General features: G+C 40.0%; 1 pseudogene; it reads right to left on the reverse strand.

Annotated features, from left to right (window-relative positions):
- Positions 1–16,173: 16,173 nt before the first annotated feature.
- On the reverse strand, positions 16,174–16,677 carry LOC114702955 (annotated as a pseudogene).
- Positions 16,678–17,094: the final 417 nt, after the last annotated feature.

The raw sequence follows: 17,094 nt of genomic DNA on the forward strand, positions 1-17,094 counted from the left end.
TCGCCCTGCCTATACTTCTTGCCCAGCTACTGGTCAATCAGCATTTTATTAAACTAGTATACAAAAGCACTATCCCACAGCATGTTTTCACCTATGTCATTTTGATGTGTGTGTGTGTGTGTGTGTGTGTGTGTGTGTGTGTGTGTTGTGTTCTTTCCAATGTTTTTTCTTATAACAAAAGAATTTTTAGGACAATTATGCATGTGTTTCCTTGTCAACATTGAAATAGGTTCTCTATTTAGGAATCTAATAATGACATTATTCTACCACCATCACCACTGAAAGCTAAAAATACAAAACACATTTTATAAACAATAAATAGTTTTATCTTCATGTTAACCTATGAGATAGATAAAATTATTATCAATATCTTACACATATAGGAAACATGAGGATAACTGTTGTATAATACACAAATCTTTAATTTATCAACATAGAAAATGGTTTAGATAAGTATCTAAATCTCCCTTCTAATTCATTAACATATATAAATTTCCATTAATCTGTATTTTTGCACTACTAATGATAACTTTGAAAAAATTGGATTCCAAACTCTTAATTGATATTTGTATATCATTTCTGTAAGTGCTAAAATGAAAGTGAAAGAGAAATCTATGTAAATTCTGTTTTAGAAGTGGGAGAAGAGGAAGGAGATCACAGGGCAGAGAGAGAGAGAAGACAGTAGAATTCTTCTACAATCCAGTGTTATTGATCATCTGGCAGGAGCCTGCCCATAAGATCAGCCACACAACTGCAAAGGCTTTGTTCTTCCTGTGTTCGTGGGGCCACTGGAAATGAAGCAAAATTCAGAGGGCAGGTAAACTCGACTTCTTCTTAATGCTTTGACAGTTTGGACATTGTCACTTCAAGTGAGTGGTACACCTTAACTATTTTCATGGTTGTCACCCTCACTGCTCCCTCTCACTGATCCTTCCTCCTCCTGCTCAAATCCTTTGACAAATTCTCCTTCTTCTGTTGTGTCTTTCTGTGAGCATGGCTCAGTTTAATTGAGGTTGCTGGCCTGAGAGTGGATGGGAAGTCATTTACTGATGAATGGTAACTTACCAGTAGGTTCATCACTAAAGAAAATGGCACCCCTACCCTCAGCAACTGTTAATCGACAGTAGTACCTCAGGGAGTTATGGGAGCTCATGAGCCCCTCCACCACCCATTGGGAAATGCTGACACTTCCAATCTTGTGCTGGTCTTGTGCAGGGAACCATAGCTGCAGTGACTTCATGAGAGTGACAGTTATGTTATATCCAGAAGACATCTTTTTGTAACACATCTCCCTGTCCTGTAGCTCTTCAGTTGTTTCCATGACTCTCCCGTGATGTTCTTTGGGCTTTGAAGATGGTGATACAGATGCACTATTTAGGGCCAAATGCTACACAAATACTCATTCTTTGCACTTTTATAAAATATGTCTCTATATTAACCACTGCCGACAGCAAAAGGAGCTTCTATGTGAAGGATAGAAAAGCACTAATCTATGAGTATAAGCATTAGTATTTAGAAGGCAGTTTAACAAGATACCCATTTAGCAAAAAGACCAAGTTTACAGTACCAGGCATGGGTGAGATTAAAGGTCCTTACAACTATGGTCAAATCAAACAAAAATAAAATGTTCCTGCTCATGGAGATTGTAGGAAGTGCCATTTTCCACTAACACATTAGTATTAACACTTGAACACAGAGAGATAATAAAATCTTACTAAATGGAAAATTCCAAGTGTGAGAAGTAGGCTTCTCACCCAGGAATGGCTGACTCCTCCTCATAAATGGCTCCACTATGTTGAGCAGATTTCATAACCTCTGACATCTTTATAGGGGTGCTGTACAAACATGCTTGATCAGTAAAAGGGTAAGAACTGTTTTGTAAAGAAATAAAATCCAGGCCATAAAATGTCAAGCTCTGCTCATAGCAACAGAACTATATATTAATCACACAGTCTGTTTTGATGGCAAATGCCTTTACCTGCAGAGAAGGTAGGTGTACTCTTCCCTCTACAACCTATTCCTCCCTTGCCCTCAAGGGAAGAGCTCTGAGGATCTGATTACTCCTGAACCTCACAGAATCTTTCATGCAGACCACTAGCCAGCCTTTGGCTTCTTCAGCTCCAGTGAAAATGTCAACCACACCAAGGAAAGCATCCTTTTTAGTTTCTTAGTCCCACTCATGTTAAAAAGATCTTCAAGATGTTCATAAATCGACCTAGTCAATTAACTAAATAAGTAAACAGTATTTTTGACACTGTAATTATAAAGAGGCAGATCGGGCAGGCTGTTGATATTAGTCAAAATCCCCCAGAATAAGAATGGAAAGTTCCTTTTTTTTCTAAAACAAGACTATTTCCTAGTGAAGACTTAGTGATGAGGAGAGAGAGAAAGTCAGCTTTAAGTGATTTTAGTGATTAAGAGTCAGTCTTCAATCTCACATGAAACTGCTCAAGAAGCTTGAAGTCTGCCATGATATTCTAAATAGAAAAAGGAACACAATTTAAAACAGTAGTGCTCTGTTGTTGGAGAGTTTTTTCTCTGGGTCCTGCCAATCCCCGACAGTCCCTTAGCCCACTTATAAAATAAACATACAGACGCTTATATTATTTAAACTGCTTGGCCATTGGCTCAGGCCTATAATTGTCTAGCTCTTACTCTTATATTTAGCTCATTTCTATTAATCTATACTTTGCCATGTGGCTCGTGGATTATTGGTACCTTACATCTTCCTTGTCTTAGCAGTGGCTGCAGTCTCTTTCTCTACCTTCCTGCTCCCTCAATTCTCCTCTCTGTTAGTCCCGCCTATACTTCCTGTCTGGCTACTGGCCAATCAGTGTTTTATTTATACAAAGCAAAATCCACAGCAGTGCTCCTTTACTGTATCACATTTAAGCCAGAGAGTTGTTCCCCAAGAGGATGCCTATGTCTGACTATAGCACATGATTCTCAGAGAACCTGCCCCATTAAAGGATATTCCAACAAGCAGCTTTTCTGCCATGAAATACTCAGAAGTCAATATCTTTGACATAACTTTTACCAAGAAAGGACATTTTGACAGTGTGCCTTTATCTGAGAGTTTTCTTCCTGCCACACATTCAACAGGCGTCTTCTGATTCTGGCCACTTTTGGAAATGGACTGAGGAGCTGGGTCCAGATGGAGACAAATGAACAGGGAAAGAATGTAGAGAAATAAAGTGCAGGAGGGACCAAGACCAGAAGAAACTACACAAGTAGAGTGAGTCTCAGTCATTAAAATGTCTTATTCCTGACAAATATCGTGTATAAAATATCACCGTTTCTTCAAGGAAACAAAAGATCTCTTATTTTTAAAGTATTCTGCAGTGGTTTATTTGCTATTATACTGAATTCTAAAGAGGACTATTTGGGGGGGAGAGGTAACCAGACAATGTTAGATGATAATTAATTTCATAAAACAGATTATTGAAGATAATAGGCATGTTAATATGCCTTCCTACTAAAATAAACCAATGCCCCAATTCCAATTTCACCTTACAACTTTAATCAGAAACCTGTGGTAGCAAAGCGAAATAAAAAAGCATTTGAACCAAGGAAACTCCACAAGTAAAACAACAGATTCAACTCTAGGAGCTCCACATTGGAGCCAATATTATTGGATTTCTTGTAGTTTGGAATCCCACGGAGGCTGACCCTCAGCAGGGATGTAGGCTCAATTAGTGTATCTGTGAGGTACAGGAAACACCTGCAAGACATTGAAGAAGTGAGGAAAAGGAATCACCCATAACAGTTTGGGTTAAACAAGCCAATTATCACCAGGGAACTCTGAGAATCTGTAGGACTCACACCCTTGGATAATCCTTTTTGAGGTACAAGGGAGTTTAAATTCTCTTTGAACACTACTTCTGGTGGTGTTAAGTCTCTGACACTTCTTACGCCTTCCACAAGTGGGCACCAACATCCTCCCTCAGCAGTAGAACACTCCTAGATACAGTAACATGGGCACATTATCCAAGAGTTGAAAAAGACATCAGTGGGGATTAGCAGTTCCAAGGACTGTTGAAGAGGCCTGAGTATGAAGAATTAGTGTATTATCACTCGGTGCCATAACCCATCAGAGGCTGACTTCCTTGCAACACAAGCTACTTTGTAGAAAAACTTGGTGACAGATTCTTAACTAATCATTAATCAAGAGCCATTTCCATTTAAGATAGGATTTGCAATAGTTAGTCTCCATTGTCAATTGGTGGGATTTGAATTACCCAGGAGTGGGATGGGGGATAGGAACTTGGGGGAGCAGGTTGAGTGGGCTGAGCTCCAGAGGCAGGTTGGGGGCAGGATGATGGATGGAGAGTAACGATGGAGACATTTTGATGGTGTGGGGGGGGGTGCATTTCAGGGTTAAGGAGAAATCTGGTGCCAGGGAAACTCCCAGGAATCCACAAGGATGACTCCAGCTAAGATTCCTAGCCATAGTAGAGAGGGTGCCTGAAGTGGCAATCTACTGTAATCAGATTGATGACTACCCTAATTGTCAACAGAGAACCTTCATCCAGTAACTGATGGAAGCAGGTGCAGAGATCCATAGGCAAATACTGGCCTGAGCACAGGGGATCTTCCTGAAGAAACAGAGGAGGGATTGTATGAGCCAGGGGGGTCAAGGTTATGAAGGGGGAACCCATAGAGGCAGCTAACCTGAGCATATGGGAGCACATGGACTCTGGACCAACAGTTAGGCCTGCATGGGACTAACCTAGGCCCTCTGCATGTATGTGACAGTTGTGTAGCTTGGTCTGTTTGTAAGGCTCCTAGCAGTGAGATCAGGTCCTGTCCCCAGTGCTTAGCCAGCTTTTGGGAACCTGTTCCTCATGCTGGATTACTTTGCCTAGCTTTGATGCAGGGAGAGGAGCTCTAGGTCCTACTTCAACTTGAAGTGCCATACTTTGTTCAATCCCATGGAAAGCCTGCTCTTTTCTAAATGGAGAAGGAGGAGTGGATGGGGAGGGGAGGGGGGTAAATGGGAGTGGGAGGGGAGTAACAGGAGTAGAGGAAAAGAGGGAAGGGAAACTGGTTTGTATTTAAAATAAATTTTAAAAAATGTTAATCAAATAAAATTTTAAAAAAATAGAATTACCCAGGAGATAAGCCTTTGAGGATATTTGTGAAGATGTTTCTGGAGAGGTTTAGTTGAGGTGGAAAGACCCACCCAATTGTGAGCAGTACCATTCGGTGGCTCAGGGTCCAGGACTGAATGAAAAAAAAGGAAGCAGTGAAGTTCCAGCATTCTTTTGTCTCTGATTCCTGACTGTACACACAATGTGATGTGACTAGTTGCCACCTCCCCACTTTCCTAGAGCATAGATGTGTTGTCTTCCATTTCTTATTGCAAAATTGCAAGGATCAGAAGAGTTTTGTGAAGCTGAGGAGATGTCTCAGTTCATAAAGTACTTATTGTGCAAGCATAAGAGACTGTGTTCAGATTCCCAGTACCTACATAAAGTCAAGCGTGGCAGTGCACACCTGTAATCCTGAGCACCTAGAGACTGACCAAACTCAGGAAATCAATAGGCAGCCAGTTTAGTCAAATCAGTGAACTCCAGGTTCAGTGAGGGATCATATCTCAAATTAAAACGTGGAGAGCAACTCAAGAAGACACCCAACCTTAATGTCTGGCCTTGACACATACTTGTACCACATGCATCTATGAACACACACACACACACACACACACACACACACACACACACACACCTAAAAGAAATGAAAAAAGTGTTACAGCAGATTCAATGCAGGAGAATTTTAAGGTGAAGGCATACCTCAACAATTTAGCAAGATGCTATCCCAAAATAAAAAGAAAAGATTTAAAAAAAAGAAAGACTATGCATGTACCCAGGAGGCAGATGTATCTCGGGAGTAAAGTGCTTCCTATCCTTTTCCAAACCTTGATATCTCTCCTCAATGTTGAAAAAATGTGCCCAGTGAATTCATTTTTCCAAGGGTGAAGACAAGCAACATGTCCATTTTTCTCACAACAGGGCCATGGAATGGACTAATCCAAGAATCACTCCACTGTAAAGAAGGAAAAAGCAGCCTGGTGTCACATGACATCTGAAAGGTGTGAGCTGGACTTGCCTTTATCTCATTGTTCCTTATACTTTGTTATATTATTTAACTTCTGATAATTCAGGGGACATTTCAGCTGAACATAAGACTTCTGAAAAACTGGAAAGTACACACTTGCAGTGTTTCCAAAAATACATCCAATAAATTAAAAATATTTAAATGTTTCAATTGCAAATACATCTATAATGATAGCACATAGGCACAGTGATAGTATCTTTTATTTAATATCCGCCATATGAAATTGATGTCAGAGCAGTGACTACTTCAGAGAATAATAAATACAGAGCCATCCTGAACTTTTCCATATGACTTCGTTGCCACTGTATTTGCAATGTCTTTCAGGCTCTGCAAAATTTTTGAGAAAGCGTTCATTAACAACAACATGTTTACTCACATTGCACTTACCTGTATGAAAAAAGGTGGGACTATCTTTTCCCTATAACTGAACTTTTGCTTCTCAAAAGTGCCATCTGCTGGCACTTTTATATGTATCCTTAGATGTACTCGTAGGTTCAGAAGCTATGAATTTTAAGCAAATGCCTTGCTTAAAAAGTGTATGTCTGAGGCAGGAGAAATAGCTGAAAGGTTAAGAACACTGGCTGCTCTTCCAGAGGTCCTGAGTTCAGGTCCCAGCAACCACACCTTGGCTCACTACCATCTGTAATGAGATCTAGTGCCTTCTTCAGGCCTGCAGGGATACATACATGCAGAACACTGTATACATGATAAAGAAGTGTATTTCTGCATTGACTTTTGCAGAGTCAAAAAAAAAAAAAAAACCAGGCATCTGTACTCAGAACAAGAAATAGGATGCTACCAGCACTGGAGAAGCACTTCGGACATCACTTTCCTCTTATCTGTCTGCCTCTGGAGTAAAGGCAGTTCAGGACAGTACTTGATTCAGTACAGGACAAATTCTTTATCCAAATGCTTAGAAAAAGTAGTATTTGGGATTTGGGATTTTCTATTTGTGGAGTATTTACATACATGCATACATACATACATACATACATACATACATACATACATATATACACATCACACACATATATAACATAATTATATAATATAGCACATAGTATTTTATAATATATAATCAAATATCTTAAGGATGGGACACAAATTTAAATGCAAAGTTCAAGATGTTTTACATACATTCATACATAGCCTAAAGATAGTGCTACATGATATTTAAATAGGCCTGCAGTTTGACTACAACCTGTTACATGAAGTCAGATATGGAATTTTCACTCTTGACATGATACTGACATTCAAATAAATTCCATATTTTGCATCATTTCATGTTTTCTCATTTTTAATGCTTGGCATGTATTTTGACTATGCCTTTGGAGATTTTTGCCTCTTTCTCCATTCTCTGCCCTCAGAAGAAGTGCACATGTTTACGAGGATATGGAACAGAACGTCTCATTCTCTGGGAGCAGAGGGTCTCAGATCTGCCTTGAATCCACACTCGTCCTGCACAGCAAAATAATGACTAACTCTCATCAGTTACTAACATCTGACTCATACAGAGCAGAATCCAGCAATTCTTGGTGGTCCCCATCAACACATCAGCTCTAGGTGATTCTGTCAATCCTTCAAAGTGCATAATTATGGCTCTGGCCTTGATTGTTCTAAAATGGCAGTTCTCACAAAGATTTTTCTGCAAGATTTTACCATATCCCCAATTATTTCTTTCTTTTCTTTAGTGGCATATGACAAAATCTGGGTCCCATCCATACCATATAGCTGCTAAGCATAGTTAGGGAATCCCAATGCTGTTGCAGAATGTTATTTTAAAATGCATTACACTTGTTTATGCTGTGGAACATTTGTTTAATGATGCAAAGATATGTTGCATTCTTTTATGTTGCATTTGTTTAACTCTGTGAAGCAGTGTTACTTTACCTATCTAAAACATCTGACTGGTCTAATTAAGAGCCAAGCAGCCAATAGCAAGGCAGAAGAAAGAATAGGCCAGGCTGACAGGCAGAGAGAATAAGTAAGAGGAGAAATCTGGGAGAAAAAGACCTAGGATTGAGGTATGAGAGAAGGACTGAAGGGGCCAGCCACCCATCTACACAGCCAGCCACGGAGTGAAAAGTAAAAGAAAGGTGTACAGAAATAGAGAAGGGTAAATGCCCAAAGGAGGCCCAAGGTAGATGGCATAATTTAAGTTAAGAGAAGCTGGCTAGAAATAAGCCAAACTAAGTCCTGGCATTTATAAGTAATAATAAGCCTCTGTGTGATTTATTTGGGAGCTGGGTAGCAGGCCCCTCAAAAAGTAAAGAGTAAAGAAATGATCACCTACACAATGCCAAGCCTCTTTGTGCCCCTATTCCTTGGAAGTGCTCTTCTCCCAGGTCCCCTGGCTCTCATGTGTCAGTCTTTGACTGATGAAGCAGCACCATTGCCTGTGGATATGTTGGAAGTGGCACACACAGAGTTTAGAGACTACACATTCTATCTAGACTTCCAGGAAGGCAGGCCACTGCACCAGTGTTTTGGGGTACTCTATACCCCTCTACATGAGCTTAAGAAAAGCTACCACACTGGTAGAATTAAAAACTGTATCATCTGATGTTTATTCTCCCATTAGCATTTTCCTTCCTCCCTATTATTTCTTAGATACTTAAAGCTCTGTTTTCTTCCATATTGTTTTGTGTCCCATTTCAACCTACAGTCTTTCTTCTACAGCATCTCCATCATCCTCTTTCTTAGCAGTCTTGGGTGGTTGTGACATGCTCTTCCTGTGAAAGGTCTATAAGCTGAACCTATAAGACAGCTTTTATTTTTTCAATAGAACTGAAAGAAGTTTTAGAAATTTCTATCTCTCATAATGTAAAACAAGCTGACTCTTGTTGTTAACAGCAGCAGTGATAGCAATTTTTCAAGTCATGTTGTTCTCCTTGTATTTCTTTTCCAGAAATTCTCATCTTTCCCCATCCTATCACAGCCACCCTTACCTGATTTGTGTATCCAAGGTGACAGCTGCTTCAGGCTGCTTAAGGAAAAGTTATCATTAAGAAACAGGACAGAAAAAAAAATGGATGTGTTTTAAATATTAAGTCACATCCACAAATAAATAAGTATAAATTAGGTAAAGAACAATTTTAACCAGAATTGCTGGCTCATGCCTATCATCTTAGCACTTGGGAGGATGACTTATGAGTATTCTAAGTTCCAGGCCATCCTGGGCTAATAGCAAATTCTAAGCCATCCTGAAATAACAGAGTAAGCCCCTGACCCAAAACACAAAAAAGAAAATATTAGCATTTCCCACCAAAGTTCCTGCATTTACAAGGAACTGCACACTCTAACTGAAGAATTCTATTTTGTCAGGTTCTGAAATATTGAGTTAAGGAACTTGAAGAAAATGACTGAGCATACATTTGTTCATTGGATCCTTTCTAGCTTGAAGACACTGTCATATCAATTATCTGATTTGGTCCCCACTAAATGAAATTATGAGCTATTGTCCTCCTTGGAGGCATAGAGAGGTTGGCTTATTTGCCAGGAGCATATCAAGGCACAGTGAAATCAATAAAAAACAACTTCCATTTAAAAAACAAACAAAACACATCTTTTATGTAACTCTGGGGATAAAAGCTAAATTTGGTGTTTAGGTCGGAAGAATTTTTGAAAGCTGTCTTTGTAAACCACTTTTCTCTCACATAAATCAAACAGGAGCCCAGTATTCTTTGGAAAGCTGAATAATAGGAAGCAATCTAAATTCAAATGATGCCGAAAAAGCTGTTAAGTGTCCTGTTTGAAAAATGATCCCACGGATGGGGTGGGCTTGCTGTTGCACGGGTTAATAACATAGAGTGATGCTCACATCTTATGGCAGGACTTGGGCGTCTTCCCACTAGAGATATAAGACTTGGACTCTGCGCAGTAGGTTCTCAACCTGTGGGTCATGACCCATTTGGGGTTTAATGGCCATTTCATAGATGTTGCCTAACACTTTCTGAAAACATAGATGTTTACATTAAGATTCATAACAGTAGCAAAATTAGTTATGAAGCAGCAGTATTAAAGGGCCACAGCACCAGGAAGATTGAGAACCACTGCTTTGGAGGAATAAACCTGGACTCCAGCAACTTGAAAGCATGGTCAGTTGTAAGATAAAACAGAAAAGGTAACCAATGAATTATTTTAAAAAAAAAAAATACCCTTCTATATATTGACATTTTATCTTCAAGAATTATTGAAGTCTCATTTACAAAAATACTCTTAGAGGAATGATCTTTGTTTTGTTTTGACAAACTGAAGAGGGAAATAGAGTGTGGCAAGGAGCCACAGGTCCATAAGTAGTACAGGTGCTCCAGCAGCATTAAAGGAAAGCTCTTGCCTCTTTGCCAGAGAATGGGCTCTACCTCTGGATGAAGATGTGCCGTTGTCTGTTCCCTTAAGAGTTAATCCAATTGGGCTGGCCAATCACCTGGCCAAGGACTGTCCCTCAGGAAGATGAGGTTCTCTAGTCCACACTAAGGAGACAAGAGGCACAATTAGCTCCTTGTCCTACAACAAGAAAACAACTCCCAGTGTGGGAGCTTAGAGAACCACAGCATACAGCTTTGTAAGCCCCCCTGCTTTCCTAAATTACTCAGACAAGCATCTTTTCCTTTTCTTCTTTTTATCTCCTCTCTGAGCATGTTTTCCCTGATAGTTTATACTTCACTTTTTCTCTCTCTATATATATATAGCTTCCCTCCTTAACTTCTCTCCTCCCCATGTCTTCTTGTCTGCCATATGGATGACTTCTCCATCTCCATCTCCTACATATAAATCTACAATGAACTTCTCTCTAAAATTCACTCTCCAGTGGTCTGTGAATTTCATTCTTCAAATTCACAAGATAAGAACCCAAAGTCAATGGCTCTGATAGCTTCAGTGGTTATCAAGTTTTCCAGGACCATAGTTCCCAAACAAGGGCTCCATCATTCTTAAACACCACTCAATGTTCCTTTATGGCAGGGAGGGGCAGATTAAGCACAGACTCGAGAGCACTAAAGGTAAAGGAGATAGACCAAAAGTCTGTCTTTGGGACATATATTTCTTTGGGAATTGGGCATTTTAAAAAAATGTAAAATGACAGCTACTACTAATGATAAAGTTTGTATTATAAACATTGCTGATGTTCATTTCCCTATAAAGAAAGATGTTGGTGGTGAGGGAATTGGACCCCCCTCATGCCTTAGCCGCTTTGGGCAGAAAGGTTATCAGTCTAACAGCCAACCAGACTATCTTATTCCAGCACCAGTCATCCTGAATGCTCCCACAGACACTTTTCAACAACCATGCACCAGGCTTCAGCTGACTTCCCTGACTCTGGACAACACAGCTTCAGCCAAGATTGTTTGTACCAGACTTTTACTGTCTGTCACAAGCCTCTGAGAACCATTTCTATCTTGGTCAGAAGGACTGCACTTCTGATAGAGGGACTAAAAAGACTCATAGCACGGTCATGATTGGTTGAAACACAAGACTAAATGACTGATTTGTGCTGAGAAGTAAGGCTGTGATTGGCATAAACAGTGGCTGTGGCTGATCAAAAATGGACTGCTATGGTTGGTTCAATCAGATACCTGCTATTGTTCTCAATACCTTAAACTATAAGCAGGCTTAGGTTCCCTCAGTGAAGCCAGCTGGGAGATGCTTTCCTATTCTACCTCTGCTGATGTTATATCAGATCCAATAAAGTGTTTTCCCCATGGGTCTAACTTGTCTGCTTTCAAGTATGCAGATGAGCAGCAGAGTGTCAGAGGACAGGGGGAGTAATGGAGAGGACAGTAGACTGTGGTGGGCACAGGCTAGCAGCCAAACAGTTTCTCCCTGGTCTCAGGTAGCCTCCTGGCACTAGCTGCTTAACACTGGGGCCCCTAAACAGCCCATCAATGCATTTCTTAGCTCAGAGTTCAAAGTCTCAGAGTATCTGTGGGTCATGGCCTTAGATGGCCTCAGTCCCACAGGTAGAGTCTTGTTTCTGATACCAGGTGCAGGGCTTCCCAACAGCTCCATTTGTGGCCAGCATGTGGTTCCTGAGCCCTGGGCAAGCTTCCCAAAGCAAAACCTTGGCAGTGGTTACTTGACTAGGGCAAAAGCCGAGAGGCTGAGACCTTGACAACAATGGGAAGAAAAGCCCGTTCCCCAGCCATCCCAGCCATGGTGCTCGGGTCTAAATTTCCTTTTGTCTAGACAAAGGAAGTTACCCCAAGCCAAGCATTTTGGGAAGCAGCCCCTGACATGTGAACAGTTTAAGAGTAGCCAAGGCTAAAAGAATAAGGGAAGTAGGTGCAGAGACAAGACAGCAGAGAGATGGCAAAAACTGGAAAGAATCAGAGAAGAAAGCCTGCAGGCTGGGGTCTCCATAAGAGTTATAGAGAGCTGTCAAGTCTTTAGGGCTGAGGGTCTTAGACCTAGCCTGCATGCTGGAACACTGGCAGCCACCCAGGACCAAAGATCCCTGTACCTGAAGCCTGCATGGGTACTGCCAGTCTAAGAAGGTGCCAATTGCTGTTGTCACTGGCAACTATCAAATGTTGAGGGAAATGAAAGCCATTAGAGCATGGTGTCATGTAAAGAGCTTCTTGTCTACCCCATGATTTCTGCCTGAGTAGAGCAAAACAACCCAGATGATGGGTGACTCGTTAAGGAACATTCCTGAGTTCCTTTGAATTCTCAAAAACACCTTTTAGCTTCTAGAGGCCTCGGATTACAACATTAGTGAACAGTAAAGAAGAAGTTGCCTCTAACGATGGGAAAGGAATAGATTATATTTACTAATATTGATTTATGTTACCCTGTCTGGTCTTGAACTTACGACCTTCCTGCTGTTGTCTCTCAAGAATTGGAATTACAAAACTTATGCCATTCTTTTAGTCAAAATTAAAAAGCAAGCCATAGTTCTTATAATTAAATATTATTTTTCTTATATATTTAATATACAATTAAATAATCTCCCCAAAATATGAAATATAAGTTAATTTTACTTATTTGCATGTTGTTTTCTTAGGCCAAAACTCTGCTAACCTGTCATCTATGTGAAGAACTTTTTGGTGACATGCCTATTCATGCCAAGCCACAAGGTGTCAGCCTAAACTTAGTAATCTCTTAAATTCCTGAAACTTGTTTTGTTTTGCTTCATTTTGTTTAGTTTTGTTTCATCTTTTGTTTATTTTATTTTATTTTGCTTATTTTTTGAACAAGAAGAATTCTGAAGACCTTAAGACCATTGTGATCATATGGAGAGCCTACAGAAACCAAATCCTGGGAGCTTTTCAGGGCTGATGGCAGCTATCTCCAAGAGACAGTCAACAAAATAAGACAAACTAGCTCCTTCCTAGCATGTGCCATGCCACCACAAGAAACTTCCATATTCCAAATACAGTTTACAAACACCTCCACCATTGTCTTTGCACTTGATCTGCCCTCCTGCCTTTCCCACTCTTCTTTGGTTAGTCTCTAGGCAGAAGAGCAAGCTCTATATTTTAGAACTGTGTGTCTGGGAATGAACTTCTGACTTCCCTTTTAGCAGGCATCCCCATCTTTGTAAGCAGTTCACTTAGATGCCTCCATTAGTTGCTATTGTATATGAAAAAGCATGGTTGTGATGAACACTTACTTCACCAACCTCAGATCTGTACTCCTATAAATGTCCTCCGTCTCTCAGTTCTTTTATAACCTGGGAAGGGGTGAGACCATGGGTATGGTATGTGTTTCCTCTTGGCAAGGTAGGGCCTGCCACATGGAGTTTGCAGATCTGTTTAGCAGATGCGAATTTAACTTTGGCCAAACTTTAATATCTTTTGAGTTTTACATTGTCAGCTAGTAAAGAGAATGTAACTTGTGAGCTATGTGTAGTATAAAAGGGAAAACATGTTAAGGAACTTTATTTATTCTAATTGTCACAAGATGGTGAAGCGCTATTACCCTCGCTTTATAAGGAGAAAACCCTGAACTTAGAAAAACTCCAGTAACTTTCTTCTACAGTAACTTGCTGATGATCAGTAAGTAGAACAGCCACAGGCCTGTCTGACTCCAGAGCCCCAAGTTTGCGCTGTCCCAATTCCTAATTTTAAATAATCTCTATACAAATCTACATGAACACAAACACCTGGGAAACTACAGAGCTCTTCAGAAAGGAGACTACTGGGGACTGTCATGACACTCTTTCTCTGCCACTTGGAGCTTCTGTGGATTGACTGGTGACTAGAACTGAAGAACTGAAATTAGAAACAGACAGTTAAGAAGATGCAGACAGCCAGCATGCAGTGAGCTGTACTTCAGTGTAGGACTGAACTAGTAGGAAATGTCCAAGATCAATGATCGCCTCTCTCATTTGTCCTTTGGGGCTGATGGTGATTTTTTTTTTTTAAAGGAAGACAATTAATACCTACTACAGTTATCTGTCATCTCTTCTCTCACTGTCTACTCAGACCTAGTTAATTAAGATCTCATCACTCTCCTCCACCTACTGGGTTCACCACATCTTTTTATGCCAAATTTCTTGTAATATCCCCTAAAACCTTGAAATGAAACCCACAAATCCTGGCTAAAATAGGCAATATTTACAATAGTATCTAGAGATGTGTTTTTCATTGCACAGAAAACTTTGTGTTTTGCACTATATGTTCCCCTGTATCTGTCCAGTTTGTGTCTATATGTGTCATTGATTGCCTTTATCTCCTCCTTTCTAGTCTATCTTTAGCCAAAATTACCATAATACCCCTCCTTTGTCTCTACTATTCTCTTTCCATTTACATGCCCTTCTCCACTTCCTATAAATCCCAAACTATCCACTACTATCTCTCTGATTTTTCTCCTTTCCACTCATCCCCACAGTAACTAATACATGAGTACATACAGGACTATCAGTGTCCCTACATAGTTATTAAGTGATTGTTGTTCAAGTGATTCCTTTTTGAATGTTGAAAACACTTCCATCGAAAATAAATAAAACTGACTAAAATGAAAACTCAACCAATTATCTGTATAAGTTCCGATGCAAAAGGAAGAAAAACTAAGGCAACACAACTTCTCCACAAATTATCATGCCATAATAAGGGACCTAATGAAATTGAATTACATGAAATTCAAAAAAAATGTTCAAAGGAAAAAAAGGACATGAAAAAACCTCATGAATTTGAAGAAAACAGTTGAGGGAAATAAGGAAGTCTATATATATATAGGCTATGAAAATGGAATGCAATAAAGAGAGAGAAATGCTAAAGAAAATAACACACTGCAGTACTGGAAATAAACATTTCAGTGTCAAATTAAAAGCTCAGTGGAAACTTTGACAAAAAAAAAAAAAAAAAAAAAAAATGGACCACAGGAGGACAGACAATAGGGCTTAAAGACATAGTAGAGGAATTGAAACTTGAGAAAGCATTAGAGTACTATGACAAGAAAAAACATATGTGAATCATGAGGATGGGAGAATTTAATGCCAAAAGAATAGCAAACATTTTTAATAAATCCCAGAAAAAAATCCAAACCTAAAGAGAGAAATACCCTAAGTATTAGGCATTTAGAGTATCAAGTATGTAAGATAAGAAAAAAATTATCATGATATATTGTAGGTAAAATACTAAATATGTTGAAACAAAGAAAATGTATTAAAAACTTCAAGAGAGCAATATCAAATCACATATAAAAGAGAGGGCCATCAAAATAACAATTGAGTTCTCTTTAGAAACTTTAAAATCCAGAAGAACTTAAAGTTGTGAATTTCAAGTTCTGAAAGACAGTGGTTACCAACCAGAACTATTACATTCAGCAAAGTTATCTTTCATAATTAAGGAAAGAAACCATGTCTATGATGAAAAGAAGAGACTAAAAGAATTCATAACTACTAAGCCAGCTCTAAAGAGGACACTTGAAGGGATCTTTGAGACAGATAAATGTATGTGTTATGCCCAGATCTCGGGGATCCCCAAAAGACCACCACGGAGACCGAATCCCACATGTAAAAGCAAAGAGCCTTTATTTCAAGCTCAGGAACTTTGTCCCTCTGTCTGTCTGACACAGCAGTGAGAGCAAAGAGCCCTGAGCTCAGGTGGAGCACAGTTTTTTTATTGTTGTTTTGTTTTTTTTTTAACAGGTTCATTTTTTTATTGGACATGTTAACAAAAGAGGTTTAATCAAAAAGACCAAAGCCCATGTCATCATCAGACTCCTCAGATTCTTCCTTCTTTGCTTCCACTTTCTTCTCAGCTGGGGCAGCAGCAGTAGAGGGGGCAGGACCACCTGCTGGTGCGGCTCCAGCTGCTGGAGCAAGCCCACCAGCCCCTACATTGCAGATGAGGCTCCCAATGTTGACATTGCCCAGGGCCTTTGCAAGCAAGCCTTGCCAGAAAGGTTCAACATTGACACCAGCTGCTTTAATGAGGGCATTGATCTTGTCCTTTGAGACCAACCTTGTTGTCCTACAGGATGAGGGTGGAGTAGATGCAGGAGAGCTGGGAGACAGAGGCCAAGTTGCGGACTGCTGGCATGGTGCTAGTTGCTGGATGAAGTGAGGGCCTCACCCCAACACGGCCTTGGCTTCCTCAGAAGGACCAAGCACCTTCGTGGCAGCTGAGGAAAAGCCAGAGTTTTTATCATAGCAGAGTTTGGGTAAGGATTAAGGACGATGTGAAAATTCTAGATATCAAAAACAAAAATAGGTGTGTGCTATACTCTAGGGCATCTGGCCACCTTATCTAAAGGTTGAAATGCTTCCTCACCCCTGGGTGGATCCCTGGGTGGTATCTGGATCTGGGTGTTGCCTGACAGTAAGCCTGCCACAGCAGCTGTGTTTGAGCCCCTAAGCCTGTCATGGCTGCTGTGTTGTCAAGCTGTTTTGGGGCCCCATCACAAATGAAGCTATAGAAAATAGCCTACATAGAGAAAGAATAGTTAAGAAAATGAGGAATGTGAAAACACCAAACACTACACAATCAACAAAATAACAATAATTAATATGTACTTAAATAATTTCTCTGAATA

This window comes from Peromyscus leucopus, chromosome 4 (genome assembly GCF_004664715.2).
Source record: "Peromyscus leucopus breed LL Stock chromosome 4, UCI_PerLeu_2.1, whole genome shotgun sequence".
In the NCBI taxonomy this organism is placed as follows: Eukaryota; Metazoa; Chordata; class Mammalia; order Rodentia; family Cricetidae; genus Peromyscus; species Peromyscus leucopus.